Source organism: Ascaphus truei, chromosome 14 (assembly GCF_040206685.1).
Source record: "Ascaphus truei isolate aAscTru1 chromosome 14, aAscTru1.hap1, whole genome shotgun sequence".
NCBI classification, from domain to species: Eukaryota; Metazoa; Chordata; class Amphibia; order Anura; family Ascaphidae; genus Ascaphus; species Ascaphus truei.
Genome location: NC_134496.1, coordinates 54,759,972 through 54,776,790, shown reverse-complemented (window position 1 = coordinate 54,776,790; position 16,819 = coordinate 54,759,972). Strand labels below are relative to the sequence as shown.

The window sequence follows — 16,819 nt, the reverse complement described above, 5'->3', positions numbered from 1 at the left end:
CTCAGTACACCAGGGTGCTGACAAGAGGAAAGAGGTCTTGAGCAGAAAGGCTCTGCTGAGATCAAGACACCCAAAGAAATATTCCTGGACACAGGGGCCCAGGAACCTACCAGAGACTGACATGAAGGGCCACCTGCTTTAAGGTATCTCTTGAGACTTTGGGGAATAGGGTGGTAATGGGATTATCCCTCCAGCCCTGCAAAAAGGGACTAGGGAAGTTAGCCCTTACACAGGGATAGGCGTGTGTTGTTTTCATATGTTTTGCTGTGTTAAAAGGGACAGGCACAATAAAGCCTTATTTTAATTTCCCCTTTAAAACGGTCTCCATTGCGTACCTCTGCACACATCTCTTACACCCAGCTTCAGCACAGGTGGCTCAACCACCTATGCTGAAGCAGGGAATGATTGAACCACCTCTGCTGAAGCTGGGATATCTTGAAAACCTGACCTGTTGGGAGGGAGGGCTTGAGGACTGGCGGTGAGCACAGCAGAGAACACAAAAGGCACATGTGTATATAGGTTTCCTTCCCGATTCCGCTTTACTTCATGCCACCTAATGTCATCCTCCTCTCTGATCAGATCACCAAAGACCCGCGCTTAATCCACCGTTCCTCAGACAAGAAGGACAACACATGTTTGACAAGTGGGACAGATACAGCCAATACATTTACAAAGATCGTCTTTAGACCGCTGGCTTTTATACTGACACCGTTTCAATCATGGCATGAATTAAGCCTCCATATTGATAGTATTAAATACCAAATCAATAATTCTTCCCAAACATTTAATCATGGACAGTACATAGCTTTTTCTGCCAATGTAAGGTTTTTGAGATGATCTTGTCAAAATACAGCGGTAAGATATATAGCGTGTCAGATTACCGCGGTCCCTTCTCGCCGCCGAAACAGAACATTTCCCGTGGACGAGTTGGCTGAATGACACGACTATAAAAAGGAGGTAAATAAAAATAGCTGCAAGAACCCGATGCTGATTTATAGACATGTGAAAATTGTACTTGTTTGAAATGTATGTTCCTGGATTTCAGCGCTAGCTCGAGACATTGCTGAACACTTTCCTTCTACATCTCCGCTCTCGATTTCGGAGCATGTACTTTGTATCCGTTTACTCGACCCAAGCAGTTTTACGGTTAGCCGCGATGTCACAGTGAGTAAACATCGTACTACATAAATAATTGCAGTAGGGAAAACTACTTTAGCATGAAAAATACCCACAAATGCACTCAGGAAAACAGGCACCCACTTGAGTCAGCAGAATCACTATAACAAATACAAAAGCAGAGCAAGCAATATCCTACATGTGTGTTTTTAATAAATCAGTTCTGTACTATGAGAAAATACGTGCAGCATTTGTTTAAAACAGCTCTGAATTACATTTGTAATGTATTATAATGTAACAAGCCTTTTTTGTTCCTAGAGCACCCATTTACAAAGTCACAGATACTGAGTAAATACTCCTCTGCACCCATTTAGTGAACCCCCAAGCCAAATCTTCGCCGATCGATCAAAGGAGAATGGATCGATCGGCAATTTAGCCAATTACTCATTGTGTGGATTGTATTGATGCATGTATTAAAGGGGGGGGGGACCCTCAGCTTGGGCTGCCGTTATAAAGCAGTAGTCCGCTCCACAAGTGTACGGTAGTTTACCTCATAATGTTAGTATCTGGCCCCCTGAGCATGTCCTACTCTTTCAAAAAATGAGTTTTCTAGGGTTCCAAAAAATGATTTTCCTAATCTCCATCTTCTGAGGTTACCATGGTAATCTTTAGTCTGCAATGGGCTCTGGGAAGAGCTTCATTTTCACCTCCCAGACACAACATTTCAAACGCTTATATCTACTGAATGGAGAATCATACAAAAAAAAAAATTTAAAAAAAGGTTGGAAAAGGCAAGAAGAAATCTATTAAAAGAAGGAACATTGAATAGAAAAATGGCAATTAGCCAGGACTGCTTCCATAGGAATTAAGATGCCAAGTAGCAGAAAGGTGCTGCTAATCAAATGCCCTTGATTAATTCATCAGCAAGTGTGACCACCTCTATAAAAGCCAAAGTTTTAGCAGTTTGCTGGTCTGGAGCATTCAGGTGTGTGTTAACACAATGTCAAGGAGGAAAGACATCAGCAATGATCTTAGAGAAGCGATTGTTGCTGCCCATCAATCTGGGAAGGGTTATATAAGGCCATTTCCAAACAATTTAAAGTCCATCATTCTACAGTAAGAAAGATTATTCAAAAGTGGAAAACATTCAAGACAGTTGCCAATCTTCCCAGGAGTGGACGTCCCAGCAAATTCACCCCAAGATCAGACCGTGAAATGCTTTGAGAAATTGCAAAAAAAAACCAAGATACATCTCAGAATCTACAGGCCTCAGTTAGCATGTTAAATGTTAAAGTTCATGACAGTACAATTAGAAAAAGACTGAACAAGTATGGTTTGTTTGGAAGGGTTGCCAGGAGAAAGCCTCTTCTCTCTAAAAAAGAACATGGCAGCACGGCTTAGGTTTGCAAAGTTTCATCTGAACAAACCACAAGACTTCTGAAACAATGTCCTTTGGACAGACAAGACCAAAGTGGAGATGTTTGGCCATAATGCACAGCGCCAAGTTTGGCGAAAACCAAACACAGCATATCAGCACAAACACCTCATACCAACTGTCAAGCATGGTGGTGGAAGGGTGATGATTTGGGCTTGTTTTGTAGCTACAGGAAATGGGAACCTTGCAGTCATTGAGTCGACCATAAACTCCTCTGTATACCAAAGTATTCTAGAGTCAAATGTGAGGCCATCTGTCCGACAGCTAAAGCTTGGCCGAAACTGGGTCATGCAACAGGACAATGATCCCAAGTACACCAGCAAATCTACAACAGAATGGCTGAAAAAGAAAAGAATCAAGGTGTTGCAATGGCCCAGTCAAAGTCCAGAACTCAACCCGATTGAAATGCTGTGGCTGGACCTTAAGAGAGCTGTGCATAAACAAATGCCCGCAAACCTCAATGAACTGAAGCAACGTTGTAAAGAAGAGTGGGCCAAAATTCCTCCACAACGATGTGAGAGACTGATAAAGTCATACAGAAAACGATTACTTCAACTTATTGCTGCTAAAGGTGGTTCTACAAGCTATTGAATCATAAGGTGTACTTCGTTTTTCACACATGGCTTCTCCATTTTGGCTTTATTTTTGTTAAATAAATCATGACACTGTGTAATTTGTCATGTGTTGTTGTTCATCTGAGGTTGTATTTACCTAATTTTAAGACCTGCTAAGGATGATTGTTAGTATGCCCTGATATGTAAAACCATAAAATTCAAAGAGGGTGTACTTTCTTTTTCACACAACTGTATAAACCTGTACACACACACTGTGATATATACATATACACAAATACTGTGACATATATACCTGTACACACATACGAGATACAGTATACTGTATGTAACAGCATACGTGTACAAATATACATATATATATATATATATATATATATATATATATATATATATGCGCCTAGGGCAGCAAAATCTGGGGGCGGCAAAAATTCCCTCCCCATAAGCTTTTGCCGCACTCTCTGGCCTATGGGACCTAATGGGAAGTCACTTCTCTGAGTGGCCACCTCCTCCCTGCCGCCCTCCTGCGGAATCCCAGTGTCAAATGATGCCGCTGACGTCATGAACGTGGCGTCACACAGCGTGTCGATGTCAAATAATGTTGCATTTCCATGGCAACACGCCACTGTGTGACGTCACATTCGTGCCGACCGCAGCATCATTTGACGCTGGGATGCCAAAAGGAGCAGGAGGGCGGCAGAGAGGCGGCGGCCGACACAGGCAAGTGCCAAGAGGCGGCGGATTTTGAATGTATGATTATGTATCAGTATGTATGTACAGATGCATATGTAACAGTATGTACAGATGCATATGTAACAGTATGTACAGATATATACGTAACAGTATGTACAGATGCATATGTAACAGTATGTACAGATATATATCAGATATATATCTGTACATACATACTGTTACATATGCATATCTGTACATACTGTTACATATATGTATCAGTATGTATGTACAGATGCATATGTAACAGTATGTACAGATATATACGTAACAGTATGTACAGATGCATATGTAACAGTATGTACAGATATATACGTAACAGTATGTACAGATGCATATGTAACAGTATGTACAGATATATATCAGATATATATCTGTACATACATACTGTTACATATGCATATCTGTACATACTGTTACATATATGTATCAGTATATATGTACAGATGCATATGTAACAGTATGTATGTACAGGTACATATCTGTACATACATACTGTTGCATAAATATCTAAATTTATTTTAACAAGGATCCCAATTAGTATTTATCACTGAAACAGGTATGGTCATGCACCACACTGACATTTTCTTCATCGGGATTGAAAAGCGTCTTTGATGCGATTTCATAGAACACTGGGGAACCAGAGTCCTGTCCTCTCTCTGACGGAGGGGGATGGAACGGGCTTTATTCTCCAGATAAAAAGAACGATTCATTTATTTAAGAACCAATCCTGCAGATATGAGATATGCAAAATACGTTTAATTCCCTCTGAAAACAACATTTAGAAAATGGAAATAACTTTCCGCATTATCTGCTTACCTGTTTCAGCTAGCGGGTTTGCTTGGGCATTGAACAGATATATGAGAACATGACATTCAGTTCGCTGCAGAAGGAGGGAGAGAGTATTTTTCACTTATGTAAAATAATTGCACAGGAACAACGTAAATCCGATCCCCAAAGGCAATTATTAAAGATTATGGTTCTGCATTTCTCATTCAGGCTCCCTCAGTAGATGCAGCTGCAGGTAGTTATTGTTGGTGCACTTTATTGCAAGCCAACAGAATTATGTTCAGGACACACCACTGTTCTTCTCACTACACGGAGAAGATTGCTTTAGAAGTGTCCTTGTGCTCTGCCTGCAAAGTGAGATAATGCAGGACGATGAATAGAGAAGAAATATGAAGGGAACTAAATTAAGACTTTCCGCTTCCTATAGATCTTTTGAAACTACTTCGACTCTGTGAATGCACCTAATTTGACCTCATTAACTGTTCTGTCACCGATGTGTAACTGCCAGAAGATGCGTTACAATGTATCTCAGTTCCTCTAGCCACTAAAGGGTGAATACACCTGTCCGACTGATGAATGTAATTCACAATACAGGCAAAGCAGTCTGGCATGACACTTATCTAATATTTCTAGTGTTTAATATTTATATATTAAAGGACCAAAAGCAGAATTTTCATGAACTGATTTTTCCAGAAATGAAAACATTTTATGCCGGTCTTCTTTAATAAGCCCGAAAACAATCATTTTGTATCTGTAGTTATGTTTCCATTTGTCTGAATGTTTACACTGTATAAAACTTGGTGCAACTAGTTAGCTGTTTATATAAATAAATATTATTAATGATCTGCTGAACAGTAAAATAGATCAGCTAGAAAACCAAACACTGATTTACAACAGAGAGCTGGTTTTTGCTGGTACAGAGGGAGACATTATAATAAATCCTAAAGATATTTTCAGTTTATTTTTCATGCCAACTTAAAGCAACAGTATAAAGTGTGTCCATGCAATGCTATCCAAAAGTATTAACTTCTCAATGTAAATCATCAACAGTATATTGTGCTGTCAAACTGTACTCAATACTGTTCTACAAAGTACCTTAGAAAGGCGCAAGTAGTTGCAAGCACATAAATGTTATTTTTCTTCTTTGTTTGGAATAAATCTTTTCCCCTTGTGTGTAATCTATGGTATTTCGCCTATTTGGAATTGATCTTAAATTCCCCAAAACACTGTAAAATAGAGAACATTAAACATTGTAGACGATGTGACATGAGCACATTTTTTAATTCTATTGTACTGTAACTCTTAATACTCATGTTCCAGACAGCAGCTTATCAAGTGGCCAGGAAAACGCAATTATCTTCCCTCCACCAGTGTCAAAAAGCCCAATTCTGTAGGTAGTTGGAAAAGAATAAACATCCCAATGATTAATTACTGGTCCTGAGCTCAAGTCCAGAGAGAGGGTCACACACTTGACAAGTAAGTGCCACGGCTTTTAGAAAACAATTAATGGGCATGTGATGATCAACCAAATATAAAATGAAAAGATTGTTCATTAATAAACGGGATCATTTTGCTGGTATCTCTAGCAGCAAATGGTTAAAGGTACAATGTGCACATGCAGGCGTGCGGATTTTAAGTGATTTAAATTTATAGCTGGATTCACAAAGGGATTTGAAAATAGTAAAAGGATTTTACTCCGTCGCTAATCTGTAAATCTTCTCCAGAAACTGTGGTAAATCGGTCAGGAAGAGAGAATTAAGACTACCCCTTCAGATCAGAAATAAGAGCCATGAAAAAGCCTAACTGCTCCGGTTGGGCTATTTTGCTCATTGAGGCACCTTTTTGCTCACACGGCGTTCTCGGGGGCTGCTTCCTTTGTGCTCGGGGTTATCAGCTTTTCTGTGATTTTTCAGTTTCCAAATTAATTTCTGTGAACGTCTCAGCATCGTGTTGTACTTGAAAACAAGTCGCTTTCAAAGGGAAATACAGAAAAAAAATGAAGGTGTGCCCCTATATGTCTCACACACGTCCCCAAAGCCGACTACAGCTAATAATCAGGAAGCAGGACCCCCGAAACCTAATCAGCTAATAATCAGGAAGCAGGACCCCCGAAACCTAATCAGCTAATAATCAGATCCCCGAAGCCTACTCCAGATAATAAATCAGGAAGCAGGACCCCCGAAGCCTACTCCAGATAATAAATCAGGAAGCAGGACCCCCGAAGCCTACTCCAGATAATAATCAGGAAGCCGGACCCCCGAAGCCTACTCCAGATAATAATCAGGAAGCCGGATCCCCGAAGCCTACTCCAGATAATAATCAGGAAGCCGGATCCCCGAAGCCTACTCCAGATAATAATCAGGAAGCCGGATCCCCGAAGCCTACTCCAGATAATAATCAGGAAGCAGGACCCCCGAAGCCTAGTCCAGATAATAATCAGGAAGCAGGACCCCGGAAACCTAATCAGCTAATAATCAGGACCCCGAAGCCTACTCCAGATAATAAATCAGGAAGCGGGACCCCCGAAGCCTACTCCAGATAATAAATCAGGAAGCAGGACCCCCGAAGCCTACTCCAGATAATAATCAGGACCCCGAAGCCAACTCCAGATAATAATCAGGAAGCAGGACCCCCGAAGCCTACTCCAGATAATAATCAGGACCCCGAAGCCTACTCCAGATAATAATCAGGAAGCAGATTCTTTTCAAACCGGGATCTACTTCCCGAAGAATTTAGTGAACAGCTTAGGCAGCCAGGTTCAGATAGGACCAAGTTATAGCCGAGGCACTGTGCCTATGGGAAAAGAGGGGCCCTACGAAAAGCATTGGATGTATTATGGTGAATTATTTTTAATATTTTGATAAATTCCTTAATGATCTGTAATAAAAGTGATTTACCAGATTTACCATTTTAAAGGAGCAATCCAAGCCCTTTTCGTCCCTTTTTACCCAGAATTGAACCAGGGGGTCTCTAGAGTTGAACCCCGTTAATTTCAGCTCCGGGGACCCCCTGCTACTGGAGATACTTACCTCTTACCTCCATAGTAGGTTCTGGTAGCCGCTCCGGCTGAGCTACCTGGGCTTTCAGCTTTAAAGCTCCCACGTCACGCGGGCCAAAGGGACGCCGAACCTGATGATGTCACGGCTTGATGATGTCACAGCTTCTTATTGACCCACAGGTCAAGGAAGCTTTGAACAGCGGCCATTACGTGATACAGGCGGGCCCAGCTTGTCGGCGATCCGCCAATACGGCGATACTGAGAAGGGGGCTGCCATGTCTGGGCAGTGGCTGAACGGCGGCTGCCGAGGTTACGCATGCGCAGAAGGTGAGATTGGAGACCTGCAGGAGACGCCAAAAATCACCGGTTACGCTTTCCCGTGATTTTCGTTTTGTGGCGGGGCCACAGAAGGGAACCCGCCGTATTAGTGGGGCCCTGCGGAACCCGCCATATTAGTGGGGCCCTGCGGAACCCGCCATATTAGTGGGGCCCTGCGGAACCCGCCATATTAGTGGGGCCCTGCGGAACCCGCCGTATTAGTGGGGCCCTGCGGAACCCGCCATATTAGTGGGGCCCTGCGGAACCCGCCGTATTAGTGGGGCCCTACGGAACCCGCCGTATTAGTGGGGCCCTACGGAACCCGCCATATTAGTGGGGCCCTACGGAACCCGCCGTATTAGTGGGGCCCTACGGAACCCGCCGTATTAGTGGGGCCCTACGGAACCCGCCATATTAGTGGGGCCCTACGGAACCCGCCATATTAGTGGGGCCCTACGGAACCCGCCGTATTAGTGGGGCCCTACGGAACCCGCCGTATTAGTGGGGCCCTACGGTACCCGCCATATTAGTGGGGCCCTACGGTACCGGGTAGTCGAGCACAGCAGCTACTACAAAAAGGTAAGTATCTCCGGAAGCAGGGGCCCCCCCAGAGCTGAAACTGGAGGTCAGCTCCGGACACGCCCTGCTCCAAAAATTTAAATTAATTAAAATTAAAAAGGAGGAGCTTGGATTGCCGCTTTAAAATAAACAGGGCACGTGACAGGTTTTTGGGTCTTCTGCCGCAAGATGGGCGCACGCTTAAATGGAGTCGGACCTGTATCGGAAGCGGAAATCGGTTCGAGAGACAAATTTAAAACTGAAACATTTTATGCAATTATGGACAAATTAATAGTAGAAATTGAAAGACAAAAAACAGCTTATTCTAGTTTAAATGATTGGAAACAAAATCTAACGGATCGTGAATGAACATCTAAAATGAGAATAAAAGCAACACATCTAGCCCAAGCGTAACCTTTGGGTTTAGAAACGGATTTTATGGATGAATGTCTTCTGTTTAAATTTCGTGAATGCGTTGCGTCTGTGAGCAAGATATTACATGCGCAAATTGTTTGTGAATGTACGCGGCAATTTTCAGTTCCGAAGCGAAGAAAAAAAAAAAACTATTAAAGATTTACAATTGGGCAAAAGAAATGATCGTCTCTTTCTTTACTTTCAACAGAATACGAATTACTTTGCAAATTAAATAGTGATGATGTAGAAAACGTAATGTAAAAATCTATGTTGTAAATGTAATAAGAGACTCAATTTTTTCAACAGGGGAAACCTAATATATTTTTTGATTGGAGATAGATATATACATAACATATATACACACACACACACACACACACACACACACACACACGGACTATTTAACACCTCAAGTCATAAAATCGCATATTACACAGGGGAAAGGGGGGGGTTAGGCTTCAGTCACCGATAACATTCCTACAGTATATGCGCTGTTTGTAAGTTTAACCTTGCTGCTTCATCCATTGTAACATCGCCGGAAGAAGAGATCAGTGTATCTCGAAAGCTCGCACCAATAAAAGCATTTCGTTAGCCACAGAACGGTATCATCTATTCATTTTTGATATCTATCAATCTCTATATCTCTATCTATTTCTATCTATCTCTCTCTCGCTCTATATAGATATATCTATCTATCTATATCATATCACGCATTTTATCCCATTATCTTATTAAAGTACATTACTTATCTTCTGCTCTCCAAGGAAAGGGCCCTTAATTTGCCTCAAAACATAGAGAGAGAAACGTGGAATATTTGTTACACATTGGCAAATAAAATGGGCTCCAAACAGACTGAGAAAAAAACCTTTAACCAGAGGAGTTCACCCGGTGAGACAATGAGCCGGCGGTTTGGCTGGTTATTTACTTCACTGCACAAATACATGTTTGCCTTGATGCACAGAGTTATGAATGGACTGACTTATAAAGGAGTGAGTCAGCATCGTAAAAACAAACAAGTATAAATTACACTGTCAACCAGTTGAATAAAACCGCAGGGACGCACGCCACTTTTACACCTGCCCCAGCTCAACGTAGCAGCTCGGGTTTAAAATACACATTCTGTGTTGATGTGACCTTTTCATGCATGCAATGTTCTGTACGATTATTCTAACCTTTGTGTTTATCATCTCATAAAAAATGGTTTTGCAGCCAATAAGATTATATTGCAATCATATCAGTTTTTGTAAGATATGTTTAAAGCAGCAGCAGCTGCACCCCACTAGCAAAGCCCCTTTTTAATTGGATAGGAACTGTGGGGTCCTCCAAAGGCAACCCCCAATATTTTCAGCTCACAAGATACATGTACTTACCGGTGAAGTTAACAGTATTACTTCCTGGATTTAATGGGGGATTTAAATGGCCGTTCGATCGGAAGCTGCAACCGATAATGTTTCGAGTTCTTATTGGTGCAAGATTTGGCAGCCATTTGGTTTTCCCTGAAGCGAGATTTAAACTCGTTCATTTCCCTGTTCGGTATCTCGGGAGTGACCCCTTTCCCCTGTATTTACAGCATTGGAACCGGGCAGGGAGATCTGCTTAATGATAACAGAATAGTGCTAAGAGTTTGATACATTTTAAAAGATGATGAAAGGGATAAAGTTATTTAGTTGAAACACCTTCAACCTTTTGCGTGCCGGGGGGGGGGAAGGGGGTCAGCGGCTCCAGAATACATGGAGATCACGGCGCCATGGATGGGAACGGAAGGGGTGAGACTTCTCCTCTTCCATTCCAGCCCTGGCCAGATTGTGTTCAGAAGGCAATCTCCCCTAGATAAACTAGTTTTAACATGGCTGTTGAATACTGGGCCCCACCCTGGGTTGCTATGGGGAGCCAGGTGTCACTCGGGGTTATTTGAGGAGGGACTATTCTAAAAGGTTAGGTTCCAGGAGGACATGAGGAGCCTCGGGGAGAGTAGGTAGGTAATGTTTGTCAAGTGATTCTATAGACCAGATGCCCCTGCGTATTATGTTGGAGATAGGGACAGTATCTGTTAAGTTAGGATGCCCGAAAAGAGGAATGGAATTCTGAATAAATAAAGAAAAGGAATACGCCACAGAGGGCCCCAGGAAAGAGGTCTCCCGGGTGTCGGCAGATCAGCTCTAACCGCGGATCAGCGCTAATATTCCCATCAGTCTGTATGGAAGCGGCAGTTCCCAAACCGGCACACGTTATTGGGTCAAGTAAGAAAGACCCACCAGGATTCCCGTCAGGGGCCCCGAGTAATCGGATCAATACCGATGATGGGTCTGAAGCAACAAGGGGATCCGTGTCCCACCCTCACTCAGAACCACCAAGTCACAGTATCTCCACTCAATGTGTTACGGGTGGGCACTGATGGAAGAACTGTATTCATGTCTGTCTGTTATAAAATACCGTGCAACGTTATTAATATGTATGAGCGGTCCCTGTCCTTTGGGACACAAATAAAATTACTGTTGTATTACAAAAGTTCCTGGCGCCCATTATTATATAACCTCGCTACCGCCTCGCCCAGCTGCCTGAATCCAGCCCCCGAGCCAAGGTAACCCCTGCGGACTCGCCATATAATACACCCCCGGTGTAATCTCCCGAGAAGCCGGATACAATTACAAGCTCTGCTTGCAGTGAAAGAGTTAAACGAGAAAGATGAAAAATTAATGAAGACAACATGCAACAGCTCGTTAGCGAGGACAACCCGAATTTGTCTTAAGCAGAGTGTGATGGATTGCAATTTCTGGGAGATTGAGCGGCCCTTTTTGAATTATGAGTGGGTGTGAAAGAGAAATGGCAGCTTTTCTATAACATGCGAATGCGCTATATGGCAATATTGCTTTTCCTGCGACGCTCCTGACATTGAGAGGCTCTGAAACTATTCTGGCTAATTAGCATTGTATTTTCCATAAGATAAGAAGCTGTGTGAAGATTGCAATGTAAAGGCTTAAACAGATCCTTATAAAATCCCCACATCTGACAGGTCTGCAGCCCGCCTTTCCCCATCGTCTCTTAGCATACTGGCGTCCTCAGTTACCCAACGGAATCCGTTCTGGAAGTAGCGCTGGATATGAAACCGTTGTAAAGTGAGTCCCATGATAATCAGTGGCGGAAAGCGTTGGATAACGCATTCAGGCGTCGGATAACGCATTCAGGCGTCGGATAACGCATTCAAGCGTTGAAAAAAGGCCCGTAGGGCTGCATTGTAAAGCGTTGGATATGCCATTCGTTGTAAAGTGAAACGTTGGATAACGAGGAGTACCTGTACAATGCTTCCACTACAGCCAGGGATTCTGGGTAATGACATGCAAATGAGCCCAGTGTGTCACTCTGCTTCTTGCCCATTGCAACATGGACCCAATAAGCGTCCCCCTGCCGCATTACCCCGCTTTATCTGCGCAGCCTGGTCACTAGCTACGCACGTCTCTAACCCAGGGGTGCAGATACAGCGGTGTTATGCGGCAGCCATACGCTTAAAGGGGTCCATGCTAAAGTGGACAAGAAGCAGTGACACACAGCGTGCTCATTTGCATGTCATTACCCAGAATCCCTGGCTGCAGTGGAAGCATTGTATGCCAAGGCTACGGCCCCAGTGAGCACGCGCGTCGGAGCCCCTGGCGGCACTTGCACACGTAAAAGCTGCGATCAGTGGACTCACCTACTCACTCACTTCTGCGATGGGACGCACGACGAGGGGGCGCTGCCATAACAACGTCACATCCTCTCTCATTGGTTGAAATTGACTTCACTCTGATTGGCTTTAAAACTTCTTTGCTCTCATTGGTTAATAAGAAACCACATGACGCCGTCGCCGCATGAAACGACAAAATTCTTGTCTTCTCAATATGCTGTTGCGCATCATACTTTCTGCTGGCGCGCGCAGGTAGTGGCTGCGGCCGGCCCCACAGAGGGCCGTATCTTGTTGATGCCATAGCACGCGCAGCGGCGAGACCGTACACACAATGGGGACAGGCAGGGATGCCGAGCGGTCAGAGATCTGCATGTCCTCACGCGTGCGCCTTGTTGTACGGTGAGAGGTTTGCGCCACTTTTGTACTCGCCATACGTTATTGCGTGTCTGGTTGGACACATCCTTATATAATACAAGTCCATGTCTATAGAGGGATAAGCTGCATGGGCTGGGGGTTGACTGCTCAGCACTTTGTAGTAATAACAATGAGCTGCAGGTTGTTAGAAGCATTTCGGCGGAGATCCAGGGGTCCGTTAACCGTACGTTATTGGCACGGAGTTATCAAAATCATTAACGGACGTTATTTTCCTGGAGGCTAACGCATATCTACAAAGCTAATTTACATGCACAAAGAAAAGCCTTTGTGCATGTCGTTAACAGACTTAGCAGCATGTCAGCGCTGCCTCACGTTAAGCCTCGAGAGACATGAAGTCAATAAGGGACTGTGGGTCTTAGTACTACTTAGTGTTACTACAGTATATGCTGCAGCATGGGTATTGTCAGGATGGCCAAGTATCCCATCCAGCCACTCCCATCTGAACAAGTAACGTGCTTCCAACACGCAGAACTGTGCAATAGTATAGCCCAAGAGTATAGCCCAAGAGTATAGCCCAAGAGTATAGCCCGTCGGTTACAAAGAGAATTTATCTTCTACATGCCACCCGTCATACAAAAGGAAACGAGAAGGAAACCAGACTCTGAATCAGCATGTACCGAAGAGACGCCACAATCTCTGTGCGGTGACACAGTGACGGTCTTAGAGCAGGTTGTTGGAACATCTCCACAGTGTCATATTAAATAGGACGGAAGTAGAGTTCTATGTACATCTCATGTACGCCCCAATAATATAACCGCACAGATGATTTGTTCATATAAACAGCTCAACATTTATTACATGCATCAGAAGAACATGTGTGAGACAAAAAAAAGCCTTATAAAAGAGGAAATGTTGAAAGAATGACAAGATTCTGATCACCGCACAAAAATAGTAAAACGTTTAAAAAAATGATGTACAGGCGGTCCTCGCTTATCTGTCGGAATCCGTCCCGCAAAACACCGTTGGATAATGGACCATCTGATACCGAGGAGAACCTGTACTGAAACTGCCTGGGATTATTAAAGCTTATATTGTACATGGAGAATATAGTATTCATGGCAAAAGAATTAGAAACTGGAAGACATATTAGTATAAATAGTATCAAGATCACTAATATCAGACTACCCCAGGAAAGTTATCTCATAGCTTCCTCTTCAACAAACCAAATTACATCTTCTGTACAGAAAGAAACTCCTTGTACAAAAGAACACCTGCACATGATAACCTCAGAGAAAAACGCACGGATGTAAATCAATACCGCAGCGCACAAAATTCAATCAGACTTCTATAATACATCAGCTTCTGAAAACAGAGCAAGAGGGAAATTAAAAGAGAAACTTCCTCTAAATGTGTAAAGGTCACATTAAACAGCAAACTCAATTCTCTGCGAGCCACAGAGAAAACTCGTTTAAGACGACAGGCTGTCAGGACCGCGGCTTGATCACAACGCTAAGGGCTCTTAACTTTATTGGCGAGGAGAAGACGTGAGCATAACAGAAAAAATGGAGGTTGGAAAATGGAAGGGATTTGGTACAAGGCAGAAGGAAGAGAAGAGTGTAATATAAATAGGAAAGCAGCCTCTCCTCTTCCCATCATGCGTTAAACCCCATTCTCACCAGCACTTAACATTATCCTCCTGCCTATTCTCCCATGTTTCAATAAAGGAGGAAATTCTTCATTTCATGCAGGGTCTCTCGTGTCTAGAACGGTCTAACATAGGGGTAGCCAACTCCTGTCCTCAAGCGCTACCAACAGGTCAGGCTTTCAGTATATCCCCGCTTCAGCACAGGTGGTGCAATCAACGAGTGCACCACCACCACTATTGGGCTGAAGCAGGGATATCCTGAAAACCTGACCTGTTTGTAGCTCTTGAGGACTGGAGTTGGCTACCTCTAGTCCAATAGGTTCTCTTCAAGTCCTGACACCTCCCTCAGAAAAAAACACGAGTCGGCATCCCTAGCGCTCTTTGTAATGGCGCTCTCGTGATGCGTTATTTTATTTAGTATTTTTACAAAGGTTTGAAGCAGGGGGTCTACAAAGCTGAGCCGCCTTTATGTCCGCTCTGGGACCCCTGCTCCCTGAGTTATTAAAATCGGAAAGCCCTGGCTGGGCGCAGACAATGTCTATTTAAAAGATCTCTCATCCCGCGGGCCAATAGGAAGGCGAGGCGTCATCCCTTCAGGATGTAAGTATCTCAGGGGCCAGGGCGTCCGAGATCTGAAATCCACACCGTTCAGTTCCAGGGACCCCCTCCTTCCCACGTGTGTGTGTGTGTGTGTGTGTGTGTGTGTGTGTGTGTGTGTGTGTGTGTGTGTGTGTGTGTATATTTTTTTTAATAAAAGGCAATGCTCCTTTATCTGGAATTTGTTCCGTACTTTGTACTGTTTCTCTGTATAAATGGGAATGCAGGGTTCATTTGATTTGTCAGTGGATGGGGAAATAAATGGTGTTGTTCATATACAACTGTATCCCAAATTGGCTTGACATTAGATTTCAGAGGCACACGTGAGCATTGCATGGGCTATTATAACTAATGACATAGCAGAAAGAAACAATATTACAATGAATTGCTACAGTTACTATCCAATGATTGTTGAGGCACAGGAAGATAAAGTGCTTTCTCACAGAGCAGTGCAGCGGAAACTGAACTGATAGTAATTACAATGGCCAAGTCAGGAGTGGCCAACTCCAGTCCTCAAGGGCCACCACCAGGTCAGGTTTTCAGGACCTGCTTCAGCACAGGTGGCTCAATCATTGGCTCAGTAATTTGATCAGAACCCTCTGTGCTGAAGCAGGGATATCCTTAAAGCCTGACCTGTTGGTGGCCCTTGAGGAATGGAATTGGCCGCCCTGCACTAAGTGACGCTGTGTTCATTAACCTGCCAGAAACCGCACAGAATATATCAGTACTGTCCCTGGGAATTGTATCCCTCCTGTAATCTGTATTCTTTTTGGGGAGACAAGTTACTGAAAGTCCTTTCTTACCCTCCTCACTGCACTTTGCAATGCAGATATACTGATATACTAATACAACATGGATTGATAGAGATACATTTTTACATGGATTTCAGGCAAAAGGTGACACATTGTGTGCTCATTTGCATGTTATTTCCCAGAATCCCTTGCTGCAGTGGGAGCACTGTATGCTAGGTGATAGCAGCCATATTAACTTCCCAAAAGGAACCAAAAAAACTGACACATAAAAATGGTAAAAATCTTGAGAATAAGGAAGTGACTCAACCTCTCGCCGGCACCTCGTGATCGCGTCACCACTCCTCGGAGCGATCACATGATCGCGGCATCACTGATGATGCATATTAAAGAGTTGTACTCTTCTTCCATTCCACTGCCGGCTAGATCGCGTTCAGCAATCCCCTACAAAACGAGCCAAAAGTCTACGAGCCAGACCCCATGAAGTGCTGGCTACGTCATTGGACACTCAACGGATGAAGTGCCTGATACGTATGAACGTATGAGCATTAAAATCAGCTGATAATCATTCACTGCCAGTCCTCCACTGGAAGATATCTACCAATCCCTCCCTGATAGAGATGGAAAGCAGCCATGCTCGGTTTAGATTTGACATGTGGCTCCCCTGGAATGCATCCAACATCGTGTTCCTAACCTAGTGGTGCTATTGATCTGCAACTTAGAAAATAGCCACAATTCCCAGTCGTCCATTAGCTTGCATGGCTCCTCTGTTACATAATCTAATTACTGGCAATCTGGTTTAAAAATGCATCTGCGGATTTTTAGATCCCATGACAGATACTGAATTGGTATCATTTATA

General features: G+C 43.5%; 1 protein-coding gene across 4 annotated transcripts in view; it reads right to left on the bottom strand.

Moving 5' to 3' along the window:
* Positions 1-16,819, bottom strand: part of IL1RAP (interleukin 1 receptor accessory protein) — a 106,131-nt gene that overhangs the window by 51,408 nt on the left and 37,904 nt on the right. Inside the window, exon 2 of one of the 4 annotated variants that reach the window (XM_075571040.1) lies at positions 4,675-4,738. The exons of the other annotated variants lie outside the window; for them this stretch is intronic. The gene's annotated coding sequence lies outside the window, so the exon portion shown is untranslated. The remainder of the gene's footprint in view (positions 1-4,674; positions 4,739-16,819) is intronic. 4 annotated transcript variants of the gene reach the window in all.